This window comes from Parus major, chromosome 3 (genome assembly GCF_001522545.3).
Source record: "Parus major isolate Abel chromosome 3, Parus_major1.1, whole genome shotgun sequence".
Taxonomy (NCBI): domain Eukaryota; kingdom Metazoa; phylum Chordata; class Aves; order Passeriformes; family Paridae; genus Parus; species Parus major.
This window is the reverse complement of record NC_031770.1, coordinates 99,219,515-99,238,269: the sequence shown is the minus strand read 5'-3', so window position 1 is coordinate 99,238,269 and position 18,755 is coordinate 99,219,515. Positions and strand designations below refer to the sequence as shown.

The 18,755-nt window shown below is 36.1% G+C and overlaps 1 protein-coding gene across 2 annotated transcripts in view; it reads right to left on the bottom strand.

The window, feature by feature from the left end:
* The window catches only part of GREB1 (growth regulating estrogen receptor binding 1), an 85,558-nt gene extending 74,002 nt beyond the window's left edge, over positions 1-11,556 (bottom strand). For both annotated transcript variants that reach the window (XM_015623344.3, XM_033513068.1), the window contains exon 1: positions 11,420-11,556. The gene's annotated coding sequence lies outside the window, so the exon portion shown is untranslated. The remainder of the gene's footprint in view (positions 1-11,419) is intronic.
* Between the last annotated feature and the right edge of the window lie 7,199 nt (positions 11,557-18,755).

Here is an 18,755-nt window from a genome sequence, read left to right as displayed (position 1 = left end):
GAAGTCTGCAAAATCAGGATGCAACTGACAGCAAAAAATCACAGGTACAGTAAGAAAAAAGTTAAAATGCTAAAGGAGATGCAATACTTTGTTTTCCTTCTCTTTTTTTTCCAGAAGTAGCATTATATGATCTATTATAAAATATACTAACTATGTATAGTATCCATGTTCAAGGTCCATACTCTGAAAGTGAAAATCATTTGGACTCTCAGAGTAGCAAGGAAAATGAATGCAACCACATAGTATTCTTTCTGCATTCTGACTTTCTGCAGTCACTCAAACACACAAGCAAATCTGTAGCTCTTCATCTTCTTTACTAAATGAGGGTATAAGAAAGTAGCAATGATGAGTCGTCTTAGCAGCCCCAAATGCCAGTTTCCAAGTGCAATATCCATCCAAATAAATAACAATTACCCCGATACATCTATTACTTGCTGTAAACTTTAGTGTAGCAACAGTAATATTATTATTGGTATTATCCATGTTCTCCCAGTTAAACTTAACTCATAGGTTTATATCAAAGTTTTCAGTCCTAAATTATATTAAAATGAAGTATGGCAGAGAAATACATGCTCCTTAAACAGTTTCACTTCAGACTTTCAAAAACACATTGCACTTACACTTTTAACTATATTTAAAGATGTCACATGCTGAAAAATCCCAGCTCAAATTTCCTCTATTTAAGTGTGCTGTCAATTTGACCACAGGTTTATTTTTACTAATTACATTACCACTTGGTTTAAGTATCTTCATATTGAATTTGTGTAGTTTTCTTGTGACAATAATGCAATTGTGTGTATCCATGTTGTCTAATTTTATTAAAGTTTTCAAGTACATTCTAATTAATAATATACTCTTAGCAAAATGTACACAGCAGTGAATCCTAAAAACTAAGTTTATCAAATACTGCTAGAGACTGATCCATAGCCAGAAATTGTTCTGAGCCCTCAGTTATGTGAAGAATGTTTTTTACATTGTGTCTACTTAGTCCAAGAATGGCAACAGCATTGCATAATGACACAGGCACTATCATTGACTCTGAATCAGCTAAAAAAAACAGAGTTTAGTTCACAGAAGTCACCAGCACAAGCCCACTTCTAGGCTGACTTCCTCTGTTAGTCTCTATTTTAGGGACCTATTTTAGCTTAATAAGCTCTTACATGGTGACATGGATTATTACCCCAGCTGTTCACCATTAGAATTTGCAATATCTCTTTGCAGAACTGAGGGTTTAAAGAGCCCTGACCTCTAAAAAGAAATCCAAAATGACAAGAAACAAACCGTATTTTTTTTTCATAACATTTTATTAGCACAAACAGCTCACAATAGCTGTTCCTTCACTAAAAGGATGAGTGGATTTGAAACACATTATCTTGAAAATGATGGCATAACTCTTCCAGATATCAAAGTCAGTATTTCAAGCATTAACTGCATGAAATATTGGCTCCTTTTTGTTTTTAAAATACCTCAGTACATGTAATACATTAATAAAACCAACCAAACAAAAACACCCCACAAACCAAACTTCTTTGCAAATGTTAAAGGAAGGTAAGGGGTTTGCTTTGTTTCATTTTCTCAGACCAGTTCTCCATAATATTTCCAAGAAGGCAAAAAGGAATTCTGTGAAACTAAGGTCTCATAACATGTACATTATGAAAAAAAAAATAAAATTGATTTTTGGATGTGCAGTGTCTAATTTATAGGCTTAACTAATCTGCATTTTTAGAAGCTAACAGATTGTTTTACTGGTTAGTGCAAATGTTATTGATCCGCTTTCTTGCTGAATTAATAGCACTATGATAGGACAACTTGCTTTCTCAGCTTTCCCAATGTTTTCCTGAAAAGAGGCCCATTACATGGCAGGGGGCAAAGGACAGGCCTTGATAACACTGTTTAGACATTTCTTTGATGTCCACAGGCATCATCCTCGACAAGTGACCACCAGAGACAAAAGAGTACTCTCAGGCTGCTGGAAATCCCAGCCATTCTTCTCACCACCTTTTGATATCCCAAGGCTTCTATACCCTGACCTCTGCACTCTGACATCCTTATTTGAAGGATGGACAGAAATGTCAAAAAATTGTTCCCAAATTTAGCCAATAAAATAAGGATTTATTTTGATTTCCATAATTGCTTCATGTCCTAATGTACCTGTGGGAACAACAAGATTTTACAAAGAGAGTAGAAAGAAAAGTGTCAACAAGGAAAAAAAAAAACAAAAAATCTATGATTTTCTGGTTTCAAAACCACTGGCAAACATCTGCCTTCTAAAAAGCCAACCACTCTGTTGTCTTGATTGTGCACATGTACCCACAGTATTTCTACCTAGTCAGGGTCATACAGATTTCTACTTCTACTGCTAACATGCAGATGTTGCTTGCTGACATAACTTCACTCAATAAACATACACATTTTAAATGGTGTGCATGCTGTATGCTAAGGACTGATATAAATTTCTATATATTCATATTTTAAAAAGAAATTAGCATGATTTTAACATTTTTTCCAAACTGTTTTGCTCTCTACACACCTGTGTTATTGATAATTGGATCAGTTTTCTCCTGTTTTACAGAATATTTAAAGAATAATTTTCCACAAAACCTCCAGAGATTATCATGGGTGCTTTTAGACAGTTTCATTTTTTACCTCTCTGAGGGACTGAAACTGAACAAAATGGTCAAACAGAAATAATACACATCCAGACAAAACTCTGGAAGTCAGGCAAACACCTAAAGAAACACCCTTCTCTCCATTATTATGAGAAGTCCTACTGAAGACTCACTCCAAGTACATAAGTGTAATCACATGTACAAGTAAAAACTCTTAACAAGACCAACCTACTGACGACCCATACATATGCACAAATTTGGAGTTTAGCCAAACTAGTGTCTATATTCAGTCTCTTGTGCTTTGACAACTATTTTTGTAACACACTGCTAAAATACTATCCTGCCATGAAGTTCTTTAGCTTGAAATAAGGACAAAGCCTGGTCCAAAATGTGATGGATTTCACAGTATACAAGCTTCTAAATAACCTTTATTTTAATAGACTATGCCCAAATGATAAATTGTTTTGCATTGCCTTTTTTTTTTTAAACTGGCATCAATACCATTTTTTTTACACTGACAATATTCCTCCTAATTAAAAAGTCAATGATGCACCAGTGTTACAGCAACAGATATAGGGTATCAGAAGAATGTCAACATTTTAAAAATCAAACTATTCATCATTTATAATGCAAACACTCAGATTTATAATGCTTGTTTTAAAGCTGGTTCTAAATCACCTAATATTATCTACTCAGTTCAGCCACTGTTTATTTATTTTAATGTCTGCCAGAAAAGAGTGGAACTGAATTCACAAAAGGAATGGTATGGGATTCAAGCAGCCAAGAATCTTGACATCTTTAAAAACTCTCTTATCCTTTATATTAGTTTACTACCATAAAAAATAAGGCATAAACTGGCAAAAAAAAAAAAAAAAAGGTAGCAAAAAGGGAAAAAATACATGTTTTTTAATGTTTTAGAATTAATAAAGTTATCAATAAAGTTATCAGACAAAATGCTGATAATAGCCATATAATGGCTGTTCAAATTTATCTTTCTGATTTTGGTGGGTTTTGAATTAAACCAGACCCCAAGGATTTCTGCTCAGTGATAGATCCCGATGATTTATGTTCAATGTTTAATCTCATTATTTTTAAAATAAACTGCATGTGTTTAAACAGAACAGAAGACCTGATTCTGAATCAGTACACAGTCCTCAGAGCAGCTCCAGCAAGAATGTGAAACAGATAAAGTTAAAACAGGGAAAAAAACGTAATGAACTCCAAGTCTATAAATATTTTCATTTAACTGAATCCTGACCATGGATAACACAAAATACCTGGGAACAGGCAACATATACAAACATAAGGTCATACCTATATAGCAGGAGAAAAATAGTTAAAAATCAGTGACATAAATTAAATGCACACGAGGCCATCAATAAATCTAGTTCTGGAAGTACCCACTGAAAGATTACAATCTATTTTATAGAGGCTCATTACTGCTCTGATGTTGGAGATTATTGCCCTGTCAGTTTTACACATATTGTTTTCCTTGCAAGCAATCTCTGACCCTCTTTAGTAAATAAAGTTAACACTGTTAGAGTAATAGATCTTCACCAGACCTATTCATTCCAAGTGGAATGGACTAGGAGCCATGCACAGGAGCGGCTCAGCTGGCACAGTGACCTCTCTGGCAGAAGTGCAGTTAGGAGTTATTAGGGGCAGGAACCATCTCAGCCAGCACAGCTGCAGTCAGAAGAGGATGTGTGAATAAAGCCTTAGTAAAACACACCAGGTTTTCATGTGTATGCATTTATACATAGCCCCGAGTGTTGGCAAATTCTGTAGCTGCAGTTACACTTAGTTCTGATGTAGGTAGAAGATACAAGGAACAGACTATTCCTTTGCAATCCTGATATTTGTCAGATTATTCTTTCTCCATTTTGACATCATCTTTAGGAGTTTCCAGACTCTCACAAACATAACTTAAAAAATGCAACTCTGAAAAAAAAATTTAATTGGATAGATCAAATATAGCACCTTAAAAAGAAAACTTTATTTTATCCTGGACTCACAGAAGCACACAAAGGAGAAAAAAAACAACCAAACCTCAGAGAGCTTTCCCTGTAGATTAAGATTTCATTTCCAAAGTTTCAAGAGATCATTCCAATTGAGTAAGATTTAGCCTCTTTTCTTTAGAAAGTGAACAGTGCCAAAGAAACCAAATTACATTCAAAAGCAATGCCACCTAGCATGTGAAAATACAGTGAAGCAGTATAGCTAATTTCAAATGGGAATAGCACCATCCATAAAACTTTGTTTTCTTGCTGCCATCCTATACACCATTACTTGACACCCAGACTGACCTGTCAGCATGACCTTACACCTCTACTGCTACAAGCATCTAGCCCAGGAAGAGATGCCCAGCCTTTATGTCCAGGGATGAAGAATCACCTGCATTCACACTGGAGGACCATGTTCACATCACCTGATACTGGGCCAAAGTGTCTCTGGGCCTCAGCTGGGCCTCCATGGCCCTGACACAACTATTTGTATGTGGCCTTTCCCCCAGTCAGTTTAATTTCATTCTTCTGCAGGCTGTATTGAAGCTTTTATCACAGCAGCGTTTTTTGGCATGGAGCTAAAAGCATGTGATACATGAACAGTGATGTTGCATCACATTACACACAGGATAAGAGACCTACTTCAACAGTATTAGAAAATCATGTGAGATTGGGAGAGTCATCAGTAATTGTGTCATCCACTTTGCTGAGCGGGAGCAGTCTTTGAAATAAATTAGCTCCAGAACAATGCTTAAGTTTTGCCTCGGAGGGAAATAATTGAACTTCTGTTAAAGAGAACCCAAGAGAACACTATTCACACACTGGACATCGTCAGTGGGCTGAAACCTGGAAATGAACTCAAGCCAAGTCACCTGCCCCCCTTGCTGCACTCTTTTTCACACCAACTGATACTCCCAATTGGGTCGCCCAAGTGCCTTTGCCTTTCCCTTGTGCATATGAAATGCTGGCTGCATAACAGAAATAAAATAATATAAAATAAAATAATATAAAATAAAATAATATAAAATAAAATAATATAAAATAATATAATATAATACAATATAAAATAATACAATATAAAATAATATAAAATAATACAATATAAAATAATATAAAATAATATAAAATAATATACTATAAAATAAAATAAAATAAAATAAAATAAAATAAAATAAAATAAAATAAAATAAAATAAAATAAAATAAAATAAAATAAAATAAGTATCAGAACATATTGGGGAACTTCACTGGACAAAAAAAAAGAAGACACACACAAGACATGCTAAAATCTGAAGAATTATATATCTAGATATACAGAATTATATGTCTACAGTCACTGCCTGAGATGTACAGATTGTTGGTATTTTAACTGAAAAATGTAACCTGACCTTTTCAGATTGTAGGGATCCTTTAAGTCACAAGAAAAACTAAATGCTAGAAATGCAAATGTATAATGAAATATTTGCCTTTTTTGGATATTTTAAAGTCATTATCTAGATCTTTATTAGGGACATTTATTTTATAACATATGCAGTGAGAAATTCAGTAGAAGACTTGCATTATAGCTGGAGAATATTACAATTTTCTAAGCTCCCTAGTAATCAGCCAAACTGCAAATAAAGACATGTATCTGCTTTGATATGTACAGTACTGGAATCATTGGCTTCCCCATATGGGAACACAGTCCATTAGATAGATTGAGCCTCCATACAAAAACATCCATATGCATAGTGATGTTTTGGCTTCATGACTCTGATGGATGGGAGCACAAAATTAATCAGATGAAGAAATCATCTAGATTATACAAAACATATGTGTATTAAGCTATAGAAATATATGTCAGGAGCATATCAGAAAAAAGGAATGATCAGTGGTGGAGCAAAGACAGATCCATTAAGGACAAGTGGGTCCATTAACCACAGAAATATATTAACACAGCTATCTGAGCTGGTATTATGTATGATTAAGACCAGTTTTTTCATCAGCAAACCCAATGTCTGCTTAATAATCCCAAGGAAAAGACAGTATTTCCCTTTTATTCTGCCTCCCTTACTAAGCACTTCTTCCCAGAAAACAGCAACAGTACCTGATATTCTAGCTGTTCCTCCTATTATTTCTCTGAACAGGAGCTTTTTTCCCTTCTGTATTAAACCTCCACATGTCACAGTTGAACTGGAAGATGTAGGATTGTCAGTGTACAGATTGCTTGTAGACCAGCACATTAAATTAACAGGTTGCCAAAAATTCCCACTTCCACCTTCCCAGCCCACTAAAAGAAAATGAGATTATAATTAGGTTTGATGGAATAGGAAGTAAATGGCAGAGGAATTAAAGATATGTTGAGCATGAAGTTGGAAACACAGTTTGCAAGACAGAAGTGGTTTAGTGCAAAGTAACTGAAGGTCTCCTTTATTAAGGCCTCAAAGACAAAAGCTTTTTGACAGAGCAGCTGAAGAAGCATGCATGCACGTAGGCCAGGGTAATTTACATAAGTTAAAACACATGTTGGCTGTCTAGGCTGTAAACTGTTGTTTATGCACAAATTACAAAAGAAACAGTGTACAGATCAAGTTGAGGCCACATGAACATATTGGCACTAATGTTCATCAGTGAGCCAGCGTAGGCAAAGAGGAGATATTCTAAAAATTGAAGTTGTTATAATTCTGTTTTTTTCATGTCTTTCTTAGTTTTCTTGCTGCCTTAGGCATGGAGAAAAATGCAGGTTGTCTTTTCTAAGTTGCAATATTGTATTGTATTCACAGCTGACACTTCAAAGATGCTAAGACAGTTACATAAGTTATCTTTTATATAGAACAAAAGTCACTGTCATTTTGAAGACAAACTTCTTCTCATGAAGATTCTTGTAAGATGACATCTTTTTCTAAGATGACAAGATGAGGGCTCAAAGAGTTATACTACATGGGGTGTCATCAGGCTGGCAGCCAGTCACCCCCAGGGTTCAGTAGGGCTCAATTTTAGGGCCAATGTTATTTAATATTTTTATAAATTATCGAGACATAGGAATAATTACTTCAACATAATTATAGATTGCTTTTAGCACGTGATCTGTGTGCTGTTTAACAGGAAAAAAGGTATTTTCTTCATGTAACATTCAATTAGTATTTATATTTTACAGCATTTTTCCTCAGTATACAATGTCTAAATGGCAATTTTCTTTTACTGTTTCTTCAGAAATACACCACTGGCAATGTTACTTCTTAGATTTCCTTTATTCCTCACATAAATATTCAAGCATGAGAGGCAGCACATGGATAACAGCAAACAAAGGCAAATTGAAAACAACCAATGAGTTTTGTAATCCTCAAGAGTAATTATAAAGGTACAGCTACAAATATCTATAAAATGAGTATTAGTGATACGTTTGAATTTCCTCAGTAAATTATAGTATTTCCTGCCACAGTCTCAATAAAAGAAGTTTTAAAGACTTAGTCAGATTTCCCAACTGACTGAATCATTAACCATAGCCTGCATAGAAAAAAGTCGAGAAATACTCAGCTGTAGCTCAGGAAGCAATGCTTTCCCTGTGCACATGTGGAATACATGAATGCAGGCATGTTTTTGTGAAACTAGGCATGTTTTCATGTAGACCTTGGTTGGTTGTAGTTCCAGCAGCCTTTTATGCCCCTCATGTAACTTTGATTCACATGAAATAAATCCTTGGTTGTGCCTGATCTCAGCTGAGAGCAAATAAATGCTTTATTTTGTATGAAAAGGAAAAGAAAAGGAGTAAGAGATCACTTATCATTCACTTTGCAGGCTTTGTATTCATTAGAAAAAACACGATCAATAAGAACCAAAGGCCATTTTCCCCTAAAGATAACTATGCCCAGCATCACTAGAGGGTCTGGGAGTTTCACAGGCTTTTATTTATTAGTAAGAGTCACCTTTGAAAGTTTAAATTTGCTAATCCAAATTTTGCTTTACTTAACTATGCTGTAAAATCCCCTCCTTTTATTTTGTTATACAAAACTATACTGTTTTTCTCATGGTTACTTTTACAGTGTGCAAGTTCCATAAGCTTCAAATGCAGAAAAATTGCAAATGTCTGACTTTTCCAGCTTTCACATTTAATACAGCAGTCTCTTCTGGGTTTTGGGGACAGGTGTTGTTTTATTAAAAGAGAAACTGTGAAAGCCAGCAATTTCTTACACAGAGTATATTCTTTTGGTTTAACAAGGAAAAACAGAATTCAAGCAATTGTTTCTAACTTGCTATTTCACATTAGAAAACTCTTTCCTTAATTTTGTGCATATTATGCATAGTTTTATTAAGTAACAAGAAATCTCATCTGAGAGCTATTGTATCCAGACTACCCTAACAAGATACTTAAATACAGACACAATAGACTTGAGGCGTAAGTGAGAAAAAAACCCTATATTCCCAATAGCAAGGAATACAAACACTTCTAACAGAAAATAAAAGCATTGTTTCTAAGAGATATTCACAACACAAAGATGATCACAGCCTGAGTGAAATTCCATCCCTAAATCATTCCTTCCTGGGCTTGTGCTTATTACATCTTCTGTCAGGAGCTAATCTCATGTGTCAGGCCTGATCCAAAGCCATTTGAAGTCTATGGAATGTCTCTTCCTGACTTCAAGGGAGCTTTGCATCCAGCCCTTATAAACTTCAAGAACAATACAATTCATGGGAAGTTGTTTTAAGAGAACAATAGCTAACTATTGTCTAAGTAGAAAAGAATGTTAGCTTCAAACGAAATTTACCTGCAATGGTAGATTTGTGTTAGGCTTCTTTTATTACTGTTTCTTTATGCATCTAACACAGCTAAAACTTTCCAAAGCAAGAACATGCAATTTTTCTAACAGAAGCCACAGAAAATCAAAACTAAACTGTAGTCAAAAACCAAAAAGAAAAGTAAAAATAAAAATATCATTTTGTACATAGTACATTAAGGTTTTCTAAGGAAACAAAAGATCATTTTTAAGGCCTCAATTAATTCAGTATATTCTTAAACAGCTGTACATTCATCTGTTTAACAGAACAACAGAACAAGAGATTTCAAAAATATAATAGTTGTTCCTGAAGTCAGCAAATCAAATGATAGAATTTAAAAAACCCCAAAAACAATTAAACATCAAACAAAGCCAAACTAGGTGTATAAGCAGGGGAGTGGGCTGACAGGAAAGCAAGTTATTTTGTTTTTTCTCTTTTAATAAAAACCCTGATTGGCTACTAACTTAGCTAAATGTCAAAGCTAGAGGTGACAACTACCACACCAGACATGGTGAGCAATGTCAGACTGTTATTTATATTCTGAAAATAATAATATAACTGGAATAAGACCTGAAATAGCAATTAAGATCATTATAAAAACGGTTGGAAGAGAAATCCAATTGATGTGATATGGCTTTTCTCTCATTTATAAGAGAAATGAGGCAATGTAGTCCAGTACAGACCCTGATGCTGATCTGATGTTCACTTGTACCAGTAAATTTACACTCACAAAAAAGCAAATCAAACCTAGTTCTACCACCTCCAAGTTACCAGTGCACCAGAGAGGTGGTTCCAATTTCCTCCCTCACATATCAAATCAATTCACTACAGCTATTTTAGTTACCTAATGTTGAGATGAAAACACACAAACATCCAATTAAGCAGATATATTCCAAAATGTCCAGCTTCAGAGAATGCTTGTATGTTTCATAGAAAAAAAAAATGAAGATTTTTTTTAAAAAATCACTATGTCCTAGAGACTCATTCATAAGACATACAAACCATTGTTCATTTTCTCTGTAGGTAGTTCTACATGTTTAACAACAAACACTGACAGTATAACTTTTATTAATTAATAATTTCAGAAAGACCTATGAAGTATTAGATCAATGTAGCCCATACCTCTAAGAGTAAAGTAAATGAGACAAAGCACAAGCAAAAAGAAAACATCAGTTTTTGCAATGTAGAGATGCTATAGTTTCTGTCTTCTTCATTTAAGTTCCCAATATCCACAGCTGAAAATAACCACTTCACTTTATAAATACACCTAATCAATTTGTTGCTTTTTAGTCTGAGTGGATGAAAATACAAAACTAGAAATTTCATTTCAGGCCAGTATAAAATTGTGGTTTGTTTTTTCCTAAATGAAATGAAACAGTATTTCTCAGGGCAAACACCATACCTTGTTTTGGTATAACCAGTATTTTCTTAAAGTAATTGTCAAACAGCCTATTTTGTTCGACTTTAAAAACCACATTATTTTGGGAATGTTGTCTTTTTTTGTTGTTGTTATATTAACTGCATTTTTGATCTAAAACACTGTCCTAAAATGAAAAATTAAACTTTCAAGTAAAAAAAAAAAAAAAAAGTCAAAACAATATTCAAACTTTAACTTTGGAGTTTTTCTGTGGCTTTTTTTTTTCCTTCTAGCACGGACAAAGTATTGAATTCTTTTCACGGTTCTGTTCACTCCAAAACTATATTTGGGGTAAATAAAGTATTCCTATCCTTTGTTTAGTCCCATTTATCAACGTATCAGTTGTGCTGCTCCCCCATTCTCTCCCCTTCCCACACAGGCAGCTGGGACACAAAGTGCCCGCAGCTCAGTATCGCCGGCTGCTGTCCCGATCCCAATCCCGATCCCCTCGGACCTGCTCTGCTCCCCTCATACCCCGCTCCTCTTGCTGCTGGCACTCACACTTCCCTAACCTTCAGGAGCCCCCCTGCCGTCTCGGAGCATCCCCAGGTGCTGATCATCTTTTCTCCCTATTGTTGCTGCCGCTTCCCCTTATTTTGGCAGAAGCTACAGCTTTGCAAGTTGCATGGCTCTTACCTCTGAGACCCTCTTTGTTGCTCTGTCTGCGACCACGCTGGAAGCAGGGAGTGATGGATATTAGGGAAGCATGAGCCTCCCCTCGCTGTTTAGCAGCGTGGTCTGCAAAGAAAGATAGAGATACTGCTCTTTCCTCCTCCTCCCCCCTCGCTGTCCCAGCTTCCTCCTCCCTCCTCCTTGCTCCCTCCTTCCCATCCACGAGCTCCAGCTCTCCCTGGGCTCCCACACAATGCGCTACCTCTCAGCACCAGCTACCTAAGGTCAAGAATACAGCCCCTCACCCTTCCCCCGCCTTTTCCTCTCCGCCCAGGCATCCTCACCCCTGCTTCCCACGGAATATGGTATCTTCCCAAGCAGACGTGCCTGAGTCGGCTCCGGGATCTAGAGTGCAGAAAATTTCAGCAGCCCCGGGGAAAAAAAAGAATTATAAAATAGGAAATGCACAGGGGAGACCGGGGATATAAAGGGAAAGTCGGAGTATTTTGGAGAAATTGGAAACTTTGGGAGTTTATCTGTGTGGTTTTGTTTTTTTTTTTAAAAAAAAAAGTCACAGAAGCCAAAGCCTGCCACTTGGAGATTAGTTTAAGAGATCTATACAGATAAAGAAAAGAGCTAGTTGTCTCCCAAATCCAGCTTACCTATTGTTTATGGTCTTTGTTTCTCAAGCTGTATTCTAAATAGCTTTTTTGTAAAGAAGCTTCCAAACTTTTCCCCTGCAAATCCACAGTTAAATACCAGCATACTCTGAAGATGCAACGGGCAATGAAAGGGAAAAAGTAACCAGTAATATTCTTTAAGATTATGAGCTATGAAATAACCCATTTAAGATCACAGAAAATACCAGCACAAGTCCTCTGACTTTTTAGCTTGAATGACAAATGTGTTCAAGGGGTCTTTTTTCACTTTGAGCAGTTATGGTGATTTAGAAGCACTTTCAGGTGACCAGTACGTGGCTCCCAAAAGTCACACATAATTACAGCTAACCAGCATGTTTTTCTTAAGGACTTAATTTTAGACACATGATAAAACAGTCCTTTTAAAGTGTTTATGTTTTTTACAGAGACTGTGGAGAGAGGTAAGTGATGCTGAAGACTTCTAAAAGATCCTGACTGCTTAAGGTTACACACCTTATTTAAATGGACAGGATCTCCCTCTGGAGGCCTCGAGATGCTTCATTCTGGCTCTTGCAATGATGTATGGTGACCAAACCATTCCACTCCTAAGCTGTACCAAGTCAGAGCTTTTGTTTTAAGAACAGGTAAACTTCAAAAATAAAAACAGTTAAAACAGGGAGAATCAGATTTCTATCTATTTTGGTGCTCAAATATCACTATAAAATAATCTGGATGCTTTTTTTAGAACACTCCAGAGATGTCACATTTGTCAGCACAATTTCTGAAGGTCAGTACTTTTTGATGGTCAGCAAAGACCATTTAGAATGGACAGATCATATGGAAGTAATGTATCACCAGGACCAGAGGTTTTTTACACAAAATACAAAGCATCTGAACTACCAGCTATAAAATTAAGACCTATTCATATACTTTAAACCAACTCCAGTAGTAGAAGAGTGCTATATAAGAGTGGACACCAGTGATGAGGTGAACATGGCTTTAATGAAGTTTGATACCTTGTACAGCACAGAACACTGAAGTGACACAAATCTATTCAGGATACACAAATATAGACCTGAAAATATATGCCTGAAATATTGCAGGCATATCTCATAGCAGTGAATTACTGAAAAGACAGGTTCAATTAAGTACTAATAAATGAAAAACAACAGATGCGCAAAAAAATACCTGCCTTGTGGCTGTAACAATCCACAGGGGCACTCAGAGCCAAGATGCTAACAGTATGGGTACTCGACAGAGATTTGGAGATCAGTGAAAGAACAAAAGCTAGCCAGGAGAGTCACCTATCCAGAGAGCAGGAGAAGAATGGTCAGGGAACTAAAGTTGGGTCCAGCTCTGTTCAGTCTGTCTAGTGCAGGAGCATTCCAAGTACAGTGGACATGCCAGTGGCATGAAGTGCAGTCCTTTTCCCTTGCAGCAAACTCTCTCTCTTTGAGCAAACATTTTTGACACTGCTTCAGCCAACAGCAGCCAGACCAGAACCAGACAATCCCAAATATACTTTCTCCATACTATCTGCTTTTCTCCAAATTCAGGGAAGTAACTTGGCACAGAGATAATGGAGGGATGTTGCTCCCAAAGCCACACTTCACAATACCACCCCTCAATGCTTTTTTCACTGCTCTGGCTGCAGCTGCCAACTACATGTGTAACAATGGACTCCTACCCACTTAGTAAAGAGGGCTATGAGCACCACACACAGTTTTCTCAAAACAGCTCAATGTTCACCATTTGTCGAAAAGGCACACACAATGTTTTAGGAAAAGAATAGAGAATAAAGAAGAAAATATTTGTTTGACATTGCATTAAGTCTGCACTTCAGACTTCCTGTACCATGACTGGATATCTGATCATGGGATTGTAGGTACCCTCTTTGAAGGGACCACTGGTTGTGTCCAACCCACTCTTACAGTCAAAGACAAGTCAGCTATGCAGTGAGGTTACTTCAGGCTTTATCCAGTTGTGTCTTGGAAACTTCCAGCCATGAAGACTACACAACATTTCTGAACAATCTGATTGACAGCTTTATTGTTCTCATGTTGGGGAAAAAAATTTCCTTTTTCCCTTTATTTTTTTTCCCCTTTCAGGTTACAGTGTTATTCCTTTCAAATGTCACATTTGAAAAGGCTACAGCACAACAGAAAAGAAACGTACAAGAGTGACTAGAGATTTGAAATAACTTCCACAGAAAATAGATTACATTATTAGGAGTCTTCAAATTGAAAAACTGGTAACTGAATTGATAAATATCTATTGAGATATTTAGTTAAGAATAATATGGAAAAAGTGCAATGAAAAGAAATTTTTCCAGTTTCCCATAAAACAGGAATTAGAGAGTACCAAATGACATGATTAGGGAACATACTTGAAACAAAATTACTTCACTTTTTCTAACAAGTTAAAATTAGAGACCTCACTGTTGTATAATGTAAAAACTGATCACTTTTGCTTTCCTGAAATTATATAGTCATTTACAATTAATAATTTATTACTCTTTATTAGAATTTGCCTTCTGATCAGAACCAACTCAAGCTGAAGAAAAGGAGGCTCAAGAAGACCTTATCATTCTCCACAACCACCTGTAAGGAGGTCGTAATGAGGGGGCTGTTGGTCTCTTTTTCCAGGCAATAAGAGATAGAATAATGAGAGGAAACAGCCTCAAGTGGCACCAGAGGAGGTTTAGACTGAATATTAGGGGAAACTTCACCAAAAGGGTTGTCAAGCTTTGGAACAGACTGCCCAGGAAAGTGGTTAAGTCACCATTCCTGGAGGTATTTATAAGATGTCCCAATGTGGCACCCAGGGACATGTTTTAGTGGTGGACTTGGCAGTGCTGGGTTAAGACTTGACAATCTTAGAAGTCTTTTCCAACCTAAATGACTCTCTGATTTTAAGGTTCTTCAGTGTTGTAGGCAAAACTGCATTTTGCCATTCCCCAGTGGTAAAAGAATGAGTAATGGTAAAGCAATGGTATTACTATTCAGTGGTAATAGCTACCTTCCATTTTGCTTGTGCTGGAAATGTGAGAGGAAGGGAAGGATAAGAAGAGAGGCACAAAAGTCGGCTTAGCTTGAATCCTCTGGGGCTGGAGGTGATCTCATCTTGCTGGAGGCCTGGTACCTGTTCACAAGGGGTGTTACTCCCTGATGGTAAGACATGGAAGCACTGGAGCTGGACTAGCAGAGCATGGCAGAATGAAGATGCCTCAAAAATGGAAACAAGTACCTGAGTTTTTCCAGTGGTTTCTGTTTTTCCAGCATCTGCTTACAGCTTGCCTCCCAGTGGAAGGTAATCCACTTTCCCAGAATCTTTCTCCTACACCTTCCCTCAGCACAAACAGGTGCCCCAACATTTCTCATCCATTTCAAGTTCTCACTGCTACTAGAGAGTGAGAAACTGAAGGAAAGGATGGAAGTGGCCAATGTACTTCCATGTTAGGCTTGAATGACTTTTATGCATCTTGACAATCCCACCATCAATGAATGTACTGAATCATAAATCTCAGTGCACACATAACAGCAAGCTACTCTAATTTCAAGTATGCACTGTGTGACACTTTTTCGCATTATAAGATAAAAATAAATTTAAAAAACAAAAGTACAAAAGTACAAAAAACAAAACAAAACAAGCCAACACACTAAATTCAAGGATAGTTTTAACTCAGGCTATAAAGGCAACCACATTATGAGGACATTCTTCAACTTTTCCACACCTTTTAAGTTGTCAAAATTAAATACATAAGGGAATTTTACACCTCCGCCACAGAAAAGATACAAACAAAAAATATAATAATGACCTTTTGAAACAGGAATCTTCTGTTGATAAACTCCTTAGCATCATGAAAAATTCCAGCAGGCTCTGTAAAGACCTTTGCTAGAAACCCTCAGGCTCTGTCAGACAACAGCAGATGGCTTACTGCCAAATTTCAAAACCTTCCTAAGAACACAATATTCACTGAACCTTCTCAGTAAGACACCAGTGCTCATATACAGCAAGTACTTGCTATTTACACAACCCTAATATCACCTTAAGGGTCCTTTTTCCATCTATATAATTTATTTTCTGAAATACATGTAGAAGAAGCAGGAGCTTCAGTTTATATCATGAACTGAATCCTATGTCTCCAATGTGATAGCACATACCTGACTTTTAAGAGTCATTCAAGACATTACAAAAATGAATGCTTTTAGCACTGTGCTGCTCCGATCTGATTAACTGACTCAACCTTCCTCATATACAAAAAAGTGAAGAAATAGATCTGCCTTCTTAGATTAAAGGATGACTATTTGCCATGTATACAGGAAGAATTTTTTTTCAGGCAGATTAAATTGAGAAATCTGAGATACTGAAGCATCAAGAAAGATTCTACTATTTGACAGAAACAGACTTAAGTCATTGCATTTTACAGCATAAAAATTTATACCTTTATGCCTAATGCTTGGCAGCGGTGAGGACCTTAGGGAGGCCTGGAAGTTTGACACAGACTGACATATACAAAAATATGGATAACTCTATAGTCCCATATAGTTCAAATAGATATTTACAGCTATTTCTGTCTTTCATGATTTTGTACTTTTGCAGGAATATATTTCCTCTGGCTCATCTGTTCATCAATACATGTGCACCTAATGTAAAATCCAGTTACAAGATTATTGTCATGAAAGGAAAGATTGCATTTGATACAGAATTGTAGAGTTTTACAGAAGGCGGGCTTGGCTTTAACTACAGGATGTTATAACCACTATGTACACAGAGAAAAAAATAAACATATAAGGACATAAAGGTATCTATTAACAGGTATATTTCCAATTTCAAGATCATGTATATAGGCTAATAAATACTAATAGTATGTTAGTGCAGCAAAAGGTAAAAGGATGGGAAAATAACGTGATTAAAACAAATTTTGAATATTACAATGGCAAAAAAAAAAATCCCGTACTGCATGAGATACAAATCTTTCACCATTTCAGTGCTGAGTGAAGTTCACCAGTAAAAACTTTTACAAAGCAGTCAAATTTCAGCTGTTCAGAATAAAAGTAAAACCTACATGCCTAAGTAGTGCATGGTAAAATATTGAATTACACTCGTAATTTAAGAAGCATTTTTAAGAAACTTATGTTTTGACTTTCACATACAGTCATTTAAAAATGTGAATAGTGAATCCATTATTCTGGCAGGTTTTGACGGTAAAAGATCAGATTTAGGAAATGAATTATTGCCCCCTAGTGGCACATTTAGAATCACTGTAATGAAAAAGAAACCGACTTCAGATAAAAAAATAAATCTTTTCTTTTCAGAATCATGTTTTGTACAATTAATGTCTTTTGTACAATTAAAGGGTGGTATTAAAAGAATGCACAGTCATTTTAATGTGCATTAAGATAACAGTAAAGGTGGTATAATTTACATTTTCATCTAAAGGATGATTCTAATAAAGAATGTGTGATGTTTAATTATCAGCTTTGTAAAATGTAAACAATAACATACTAGAATAAAGCTCTTTATCAGCAGTAAGCCACAGCAAAAACTCCTGATAGTCCAGTTACTTCAAAAGTTACTTCTGAGTTACTTCAAAATCCAATTTTCATTTAAATGAATAATAAAGTCTTTTTAATTCTCATGTAAATACAGAAAACTTCTCCTGAATCTGAGTCCATGTGGGGCTCTTCTGCACTCCATAAGGTATGTCAGCAGGCAAGGACAGAGAAGCACAGGAACAACAGGATTTGATCTTATGACTGGTTAGAACAGCTTAGTTAAATGTTGAAGCAATGTTTTCCACATGGGTTAATACAGGAATTCATGTATCCTAATCCTCAAATTGTGAATTGTTAGCCTCCTTCTAATATCTGACCAGCCAACAGCCACCAATTCCTATTCAACAACTTTAAAAGTGCTTGGCACATGCCTTACATCACCTCAAACTAACATGGCCCTAGACATCTACTCCAAGCCATTTTGCTGTTCCAGGTGGAAAAAAACCTGCTTTATCACAGTGGGTTTATACAATCTATAATTGCAATGATAAAATACATCTTCCAGAAAACAAAGATGACCAAGAAATAGTAATTCCTCATGGAACTACATACATCACCACAGAAAAGTTAGCAACTGTTATGTTGCACACACAAAAACGAGCATTTTTACATTTTGGTGTAATCATGTGTCCCTTCCATGACAGGAAAACCTGCACCTGCAGCACTCTAACCTCACCTTGCAATACTGACCTCCAGCATTTGCATGACATCTTTAAATGCACAACTCCAAATCTCTTGAAACAGACATCTTGCCTTTGAGGAGATGCAATCTATTTTTCCCTTTTATGCTTGTTGAATCATTAAAGCACGAGAACAATTCATCTTAGTTCTACATTTCTCTACAAGGTGAATTATTACCATGCAAGGAGTTGATTGAAAACTGGTTGCTATGGAGAAATCTCCGTCCACTATCAAGGCATCTGATATATCATTGGTGATACCATAAGCTACTCTAAAGGAATGTCTAACTGGAAGAACTATGAAACACAGTAAATGAAAATTAACGCAGTATTTTTTCCAAGATAATAGAGTATTAGTTGACATGCTTGGTCTGACCATATTAGAATATGAAAAAAGTTCTTCATGGCTTTGAAGACCTTATACCAGATTGGTGGTTTACATTTTACATGTCTGATGAAATCAGGAAAGTGACTAGAAATTTCA